General features: G+C 41.3%; 1 pseudogene; it reads left to right on the top strand.

Annotated features, from left to right (window-relative positions):
- Positions 1–650: 650 nt before the first annotated feature.
- LOC114023165 lies at positions 651–1,548 on the top strand (annotated as a pseudogene).
- Positions 1,549–8,554: the final 7,006 nt, after the last annotated feature.

Below are 8,554 nucleotides of genomic sequence, written 5' to 3'. Positions count from 1 at the left end.
TACAGCCAACTCCAAGGTAGAGAGTGACTAAATTTAACAATTCCAATGAGAAACAACAAATTATGCAAGTGACTAGGAGAAAGACTTTCAAATACAAAGAAAGGAAATGTTAATATGACAAGACAATTCTGCACTCACCAGAAAACACAGACAGGAATTGAATAATGCCTCCCCCAAAGCAAAGGAGCTCAAGATGTAATACAAAGTGACATTCCCTGCAAACCTGAGCTTAATCAATGAAAAATTTAGAATTATGCAAATAAAGTGACTAAAATGTTCATACCCTCTGACCCATAGATTCCATTACTAGGCTTATGCCCCAAAAAGCCATTGATAAGAAAAAAGTGCCCACACTCACCATAATATTTAAGAAAGCAGTTTCTGTAACAATGAAAAAAAAAAAAAAAGGAAATGGTACATGCCCATTATTTGCAAATGTCTAAACCAGGGGTGGGGAACCTGCGGCCTTGAGGCCAGATGTGGACCTCTAGGCCCTCAAGTGTGGCTCTTTGACTAAATGCAAACCTCACAGAATAAATCCTTAATAAAAGGATTTGTTGGTCCCATCCAGTCTGTCCCGTTGACTCCCGTCTGCTCCTGGGGGCTCCCGGCCTGTCAGTCAGTCCCCTCCGGCCTGACCCAGCCATGCCATGAGCTCCACTCAGTTCAACAAAGGCCTGTCCTACAGGCGGAGGTCAAGAACCAGCTCCAGTCTAAGTATGACCCACAGATGGAAGGTGAGCTGAGGGACTGGATCAAGGATCTCACCAAACTCGGCATAGGGCAAGACTTCCAGAAGGGACTCAAAGATGGAATCATCTCATGCACTCTCAAGAACAAACTGCAACCTGGCTCCATGCCCAAGATTCCACAGAACTGGCATCAGCTGGAGAATCTCTCCAATTTCATCAAGGCCATGGTCAACTATGGCATGAACCCTGTGGATCTCTTTGAAGCCAATGATCTCTTTGAAAGTGGGAATATGACCCAGGTTCAAGGGTCACTTCTGGCCCTGGCTGGCAAGGCCAAGAGAAAAGGGCTGCAGAGAGATGTGGACATTGGGGTCAAGTACTCAGAGAAGCAAGAGTGAAACTTTGATGATGCCAAGTTGAAGGCTGGGCAGTGTGTTATTGGCCTCCAGATGGGCACCAATAAATGTGCCAGCCAGTCAGGCATGACAGCCTATGGTACCTGGAGACACCTGTATGACCCTAAGAACCAAATTCTGGCCCCTGTGGACCACTCAACTATCCGCCTGCAGATGGGGACCAACAAGTGTGCCATGGTTGGCACAGTCAGGTTGGCATGACAGCCCCAGGCACCAAGCGGCACATCTACAACACCAAGATGGGCACAGATAAGTGTGACAATACCTCCATGTCTCTGCAGATGGGTTATACCCAGGGTGCCAACCAAAGTGGGCAGGTGTTCGGGCTGGAGCAACAGATCTATGATACCAAAGTTGGGCCAGGGGCGGGCCCAGGTGACAGCCCTAGAACTGTGGAGCCACCTGAGTACCACTATTACCAGGAAGAGGTAGGGTATTGAGACCGAGGGCCCCTCCCAACCTCCTCTCCCCTCCCTCCTCCTCCCTCTTTTCCTTATTATCACCCCCTTGTGCTCTCTGATTTTTTGTCTCATGCTGGGGCAATGTTGTTGCCGTCTGAGCTCTCTCTTTGACTCACCCTGTGGCCCTGGGCAAGTCTCTTCCCGTCTCTGGGCCTCAGCTTCTCAATTTGCCAGATGAGGGGGCCAGGACTGGCTGCCTAAGGTATCCCCTTCAGCACTGATGTTGTATGGTTCTGTGTATTTGAGTGCCTCATCTCCTGAGCAGAGAAGGCAGGAGAGAGCCAAGGGCTTCTCAGTAGTAGCGTGTATGGGCTTGGGGGATTGTGAAGTGAGAATCCTTCTCATCCCCTCCCATCCACACCCTTGCCCCAAACCAGGCCTCGCTGTCTCTCCATCTCTTCCTGACCCCCTTGGGGTTGAACCTGGGCCCTGGGGATGAAGGTTTGGCAGGAGGAGGAGGAAAACCGGGCCACCGTAGGGTTTCCTGTCAATGGTGAGCTTCCTTCTTCCTGCTTACGAGGTTGGCTGGTGGTTTCCTCACCAACTACAAGAGATGTTGAAAAATAGAGTTCTTCTAAGGGGGTGGGGCAAGAGTGGCAGCTTCCTTTCTTTCTCCTCCACTCATGCCCTTTTTCACAGGAGCAGGGGGGACCCCTTCCAGGTGAGCTCCAGCCTCCCCTTCAGCCTAATTCAAATCCTCATTAGCTCTCTGTTATGATACTTTCAATTGGTCTTCCTGTCTCTAGTTTCATCAATCCAAGCAATCCTTACTTTTTAAAAAATTTAAAATTTTGTTTTTCCTCAATTACACGTAAAAGCAATTTTTAACACTCATTTTCCCCAAACTCTCTCCTTTCCTTCCCTCTCCCCTCATTGAAAAGGCAAGCAATTTGATATAGGTTACACATGTGCAGTCATGCAAAATATATATTCATATTAGTCATGTTGTGAAAGAAATTCCAGACCCCTGCAACCCCCCCCAAAAAAACAAGAAAAATAAGGTTTAAAAAAAGTATGCTTTGATCTGCATTCAGACACCATCACTTCTTTATCTGGAGGTGGATTTTTCATCATAAATCTTTCATAATTGCCTTGGATCATTGTATTGCTGAAAATAGCTAAGTCATTCACAGTTGATCATCATACAATACTGCTGTTACTGTGTACAACATTCTCCTGGTCCTGCTCACTTCACTTTGCATTATTAGTTCATGTAAGTCTTTCCAGGTTTTTCTGAGAACACCCTGCTCATTATTTTTTATAGTACAATAATATTCCATCACAATCATATAGACAATTTGTTCAGCCATTCCCCAATTAATGGGCATCTCCTCAACTTCCAATTGTTTGTCACCACTTAAAGAGCTGCTATAAATATTTTTGTACATATAGGTCCTTTTCCTTTTTTATCTCTTTGGGGTACAGACCTCTTAGTAGTATTGTTGGGTCAAAGGGTATGTACTGTTTTATAGTTCTTTTGGCTAGCTGTCCGATCCCCTTACCATCTGTGGTCTCAGAACTCTAGAAGCCACCTCAGTTGTAAATGATTCAGTTGCCTCCAAAGCCTGCTGCTGGTTTGCTGGGGTCTGGCTTGCACTGGCATAGCCTACTCTGGACTGCTCTCCACTCTCACCCCAATGGAGCCTTTTTTGATGACTTTGTGAGTTTTCTTGGTCTAGAAAAATTATTTCACCCTGTTCTTCTGTAGTTTTAGCGAACTCCAGAAGTCAATTTGAGGCATTATTTAAAGTTGTTTGGAGGCAAATTAATCTTTTGTTTTCAACACTGGTTTAGGAAAGGGTGTGGGGGTACAATTGATTCTTTTTTTCCAACTAGCAACTCTAGAAATCTTTTAACAAAAGATTGATAGGAGGTGATTGGGGCTGGGGTTGATGAAATTTACTCAGTAAAACAGATATGACTTAACTAAGGGAGTTTGCTGCTGCCATCTCTTCAGCAAGGAAATGTCACTTTTAGGTCTCTGGTCTCTTACTTATGCTCAGAAAAGAGAAAAAGAAAGTAAAAAGAGGAACAGCAAGGTGGTACAGTGGATAGAACACTGGCCCTGGAGTCAGGAGGGCCTGAGTTCAAATCGGGCCTCAGATACTTGACACTTACTAGCTGTGTGACCTTGGGCAAGTCACTTAGCCTTGATTGCCTCTCCAAAAAAGAAAGAAAGCAAAGAGAATCCAGAAATTTGGGGTCCATAAAACTCTCCTCTCTATCTTATTCCTTTCCAAAGTTATATATGACCCCTAGAGGAGTGAAATTGGTGCCAATGCACTAAGGATCTCTCCAGACATGGGGCAAAAAAGAAAAAGAGTCCAAAAAATGTCTGTAGTATCACATGGATAGGCCAGTGAAAAAGGATGACTCCTCTCCAAATAATCTGTCCCATTATAATGGGAGCCAACCAATTGATCCAGGAAATAATAGGAATTGATAAAAAATCAAGTGGTATCTTCCAGTGGGGAAAATGTATTCCTGTTTAATTAGAAATCTCTAAGAGGGTCCTTCTTCAGGATAGAATCAGTCTGGCTCCTCTTACTGTTGCCAGTAAGGAGGGGGATAAAGTTGAGAGCTTCTATTGCTACCTTCCTTTCAGCTGTCTCTTGGGTTTCAGAAGTTTCTGTATCTGGGGAGAAATATTGTCCTTAAAATCACAGTACTAATTTCCTCCTCCTCCCTGACACTCTTCTCTTCCAAAGTCTTCAGTAGCTCCCCGTTGCCTACAGAATAAAATAGAATTTCCTCAGCAGGCTCAGGAAGTTGGGGTGCCCTTCCCACTAAGGTGCCCACTCTCTGGGCTCACATGAACTGGTTCCATTCTTGGGGGACCTGGCCCCTGAAAAGAGAAGACAGGTTTTTCTCATTATTGCTGGCTCATTATGCCCCCTATTATAATGTTTCTTTTAAACAAAGCTTAGTTTTGGCTCATGTCTAGGGTGTCCCTCAAAAAGGATTAATAGGACGCCTTTTAAAAGGGTACTTAATGTACAAAGTAGATTAACTATAGGACAAATATTTATTTTCTCTTCTACAAAAGAAATGCTTCAAACACAAAGGAAGCATAGTTTTCTTTTTTTTTAAATTTCTCTAGAAATATTAAGAAATATTGTTTCTCTAGTCTAAACCCCTTTCCAAATTTTTCTCTGAGGGAAAATGGGGGAAAAAAAAGTAGGTCTTGCTTTGAAATGGACTAAGAGTGATAACCAAATTCTATTCTGTTCTAGATGAGATGATTGCCTTACCACCCACTTAGAGTAATTGGTGCAGGAACACATGTGGGGTCAGTGTCTTCTCTTTTGGAATTTAAGGTTGAGATACTGATAACAGGAAAAAATTCTTAGGGTAAAATAGTCCAGGAAGGAACTGAGTGGTTCCTTATTCTGGAATGTTAACCCTAAACTATATTTTAATATATTATGATCTTTTCCTTGTTCAAGACTCCTGCAAAGACTTGAAATTCCTGAAATCTTGGGGCACTCTGTCAGAGGGCAAGGGGATTATACTGGTTTAGATGTGCCAAACTAGAAATGACTTGGATGGAATGATAGATAGATTTTATCTATCTGTGTGTGTGAGTGTATGTGTGTGTGTTTCTGGCAGACTGATGCCTAAATCACAGAGTACATTCTTGGTATTATTTTATTCTTCAACAACATAAGCACACAACGACAAACAGTTAAAATGCAAATCAGTAGTCTATAGTTCCTATTATGCTTTCCTGGGAGACTGATATGTAAAAAGCAAGATATAAAATCCTTTGTGGGACTGCTGAACAGATATATTGCCTTATGTCAGTTCTTCATGTGAGAAATTCACTCAAGGTCCATATCATCTGGCAAGTCAGAGTGTGGCTCGGGCTCATCCTGAAAGTAATAATCTCTGGAACTTTAGGGCAGCTAGGTGGTGCAGTGGATAGAGTGCCAGGCCTGGAGTCAGGAAGACTCATCTTCAGGAGTTTAAATCTGGACTCAGATGGTTACTAACTGTGTGAATCTGGGCAAGTCACTTAAGCCTGACTTAAGTCTGGAGAAGGAAATGGCAAAACACTCTAGTGTCTTTGCCAAGAAAACCCCACATGGGGTCACAAAGTGTCAGACATGACTGAAGGACTGAACAACAACAATTATTAGTAACAGAACATTTTCACATGACTATTGATAGGTTTGATTTCTTCTTCTGAAAAAGCCTATTCACATCCTTTGACCACTTATCAATTGGAAATGGCTCTTATTTTTATAAAACTAAGAAATGAGACCTTTATCAGAGAAACTCCTGTATAATTTCCCCTCCTCACCATCCTTGTTTCCTGCCTTCCTTCTAATTTTGGCTGCATTGGTTTTGTTTTTGCAAAACCTTTTTTAATTTAATGTAATCAAAATTATCCATTTTACATTCTGTAGTCCTCTCTATCTCTTGTTTGGTAATGAATGCTTCCCTTGTCCATAGATGTGACAGATAGTTTTTTCCCCATGCTCCCCTAATTTGCTTATTTCATCCTTTATATCTAAATCATATACCCATTTTGAGCTTATATTGGTATACAATATGAAATATTGGTCTTTGTCTAGTTCCTGCCACCCTGACTTCCATTTTCCACAGCAGTTTTTGTCAAATAGTGAGTTCTCACTGCAATAGCTTAGAACTTTGGGCTTATCAAATGCTAGGTTACTGTGGTCATTTATTTCTGTATATCATATGCCTAATCTATTCCATTGATCAGCCACTCTATTTCTTTTTTTTTTTATGAAGTGGCATTTTTTATTTTTTCCTTTTTTCCCTTTTGTTAATTAATTTATTTTGATTTATCAACAATCACTTCCATATGCTTTTGAGTTTTAAATTTTTTCTCCCCCTCCCTCCACAAGACAGCACACAATCTGATATAGGCTATACATATGCATTCCTATGAAACATATTTTCACATTAGTGATGTTGTAAGTGAGAATTAGAACTAATAGGAGGAACCACCAGAAAGAGGAAACAAAACACAACAGAAGAAAAAAAATAGCAAATAGTATGCTCTGCATTCAAACCCCATAGTTTCTTCTTTGGATGTGCATAGCATTTTCCATCACGAGGCCTTTGGAGATGTCTTAGATCCTTGTATTGCTGAGAAAGGTTAAGTCTATCAATATTAGTCATTGCACAACATGGTTGTCTGATGAGACATTTCTAAGAGGACTTCATCAAGCAGCAACAAGGGTTCGAATTTATATACAGTGTAAACTTATAATGGATGAAATTAGTGTGATCTCATGAAGGGGACAGAGAAGGGAAAGGAACATTGATTAAGCACCTACCATGTGCCAGGCGCTGTGCTAAGCACTTTACAATTATTATCTCATTGGATCCTCACAATAACCTAGGGAGGTAGACGCTATTATTATCATCCCCCTTTTATATTGAGAAAACTGGGTAGACAGACAGGGTCACACAGATAGTAAGTGTCGGAGGCTAGATTTGAACTCAAGTCTTCTTGACTATAGGCCCAGCACTCTATCTACTGCCTTTTGTCAACCCTCAATCTCCATGACCTCTCTGCAACCTTTGACACTGTTGATCTCTCTCTTACTCTCTTCTGCCTCGGTTTTTGGGACACTATTCTCTCCTGGTTTTCCTCCTACTTACCTGACTGCTCCTTCTCAGTCTCCTTTACTGAATCACACTCTCTAAACTTAGGTGTCCCTCAGGGTTCTGTTCTGTCCTCTTCTCTTCTTCTCTACTACTTCACTTGGTGATCTCATCAGCTCCCATGGATTTAATTACCATCTTTATGCTGATGATGCTCTACCTTTCCTTCCCCAACCTCTCTGCTGACCTCCAATCTCACATCTCCAACTGCCTTTCAGACATCTCAAACTGAATGTCCAGTAGACATTTTAAAGTCAGTATTTAAATATATAAAGAACTTTGTCAAATCTATAGGAATATGAGTCATTCCCCAATTGATAAATGGTCAAAAGATATGAACAGGCAATTTCCCAATGAAGAAATCAAAATAATTTATAGTCATATGAAAAAATGCTCTAAATCATTATTGATTAGAGAAATGCAGATTAAAACAACCTTGAGATATCATTTTATGTTTACCAGATTGGCTAAAATAATAGAAGGGGAAAGTGACAAATATTGGAGAAGATATCGAAAAATTTGGAGGCTAATTCATTGTTGGTGGAATTGTGAACTGTTTGGGAGAGCAATCTGGAATTACGCCCAAAGAATGATTAAACTACCCACACCCTTTGACCAGCAATACCACTACTTGGTCTATTTTGAAAGATGATTAGGAAAAATGTTCTAAGATGTTTACAGCAGCTCTCTGTTGTGGCAAAAAACTGGAAATTGCAGGGATGCCCGTCAATTGGGGAATGGCTGAACAAGTTGTGATATATAATTACAATGGAATACTACTGTGCTTCAAGAATTGAGCTCAACGATTTTAGAAAAACATGTAAGGACTTGCACAAATTATATATACATACCTATTTGTGTTGGTAGCCATCTCTAGGGCAGGAAGGAAAACAAAAGAAATTTACATGATAATTGTGTTGTATATTTGAAAGGAATAGCAAGTTGTGCATATTGGATTTGCAGTTTCATGTGCATTTTTTGTTGTATTATGTTATGTAAATCCTTGTTTTATTCCATAAATTAAAAATAAAATAAATTTTAAAAAAATAAAGGGAGTATGGGGTGGTCAGGGAGGACTAGCACCTCTGGTGTGAGGGCTGCTGAGCCCTTTTCAGGGCTCCTCATCCATCTTTGGTATTCAATCTGTCATCCAAATAAACTCTCACCCGTGGCTCCAAAAAGCTGTAGCATGTGCAGTGGCCAGACTTCAGTAAAACTGTTTCATCAGACAGGCTAAACCAGATTGAGGGTAACCGACAGGTCTCAAACCTGTGGGTGAGGTAGAGGGATATGAAGATTTCCTCCTGCAGAATGGGCCGATGGGAGCACTATCTTCCATTTGCCC

This window comes from Vombatus ursinus, unplaced genomic scaffold (assembly GCF_900497805.2).
Source record: "Vombatus ursinus unplaced genomic scaffold, bare-nosed wombat genome assembly UNPS02014816.1, whole genome shotgun sequence".
Taxonomy (NCBI): Eukaryota; Metazoa; Chordata; class Mammalia; order Diprotodontia; family Vombatidae; genus Vombatus; species Vombatus ursinus.
This window is presented reverse-complemented; position numbering and strand designations above follow the sequence as displayed.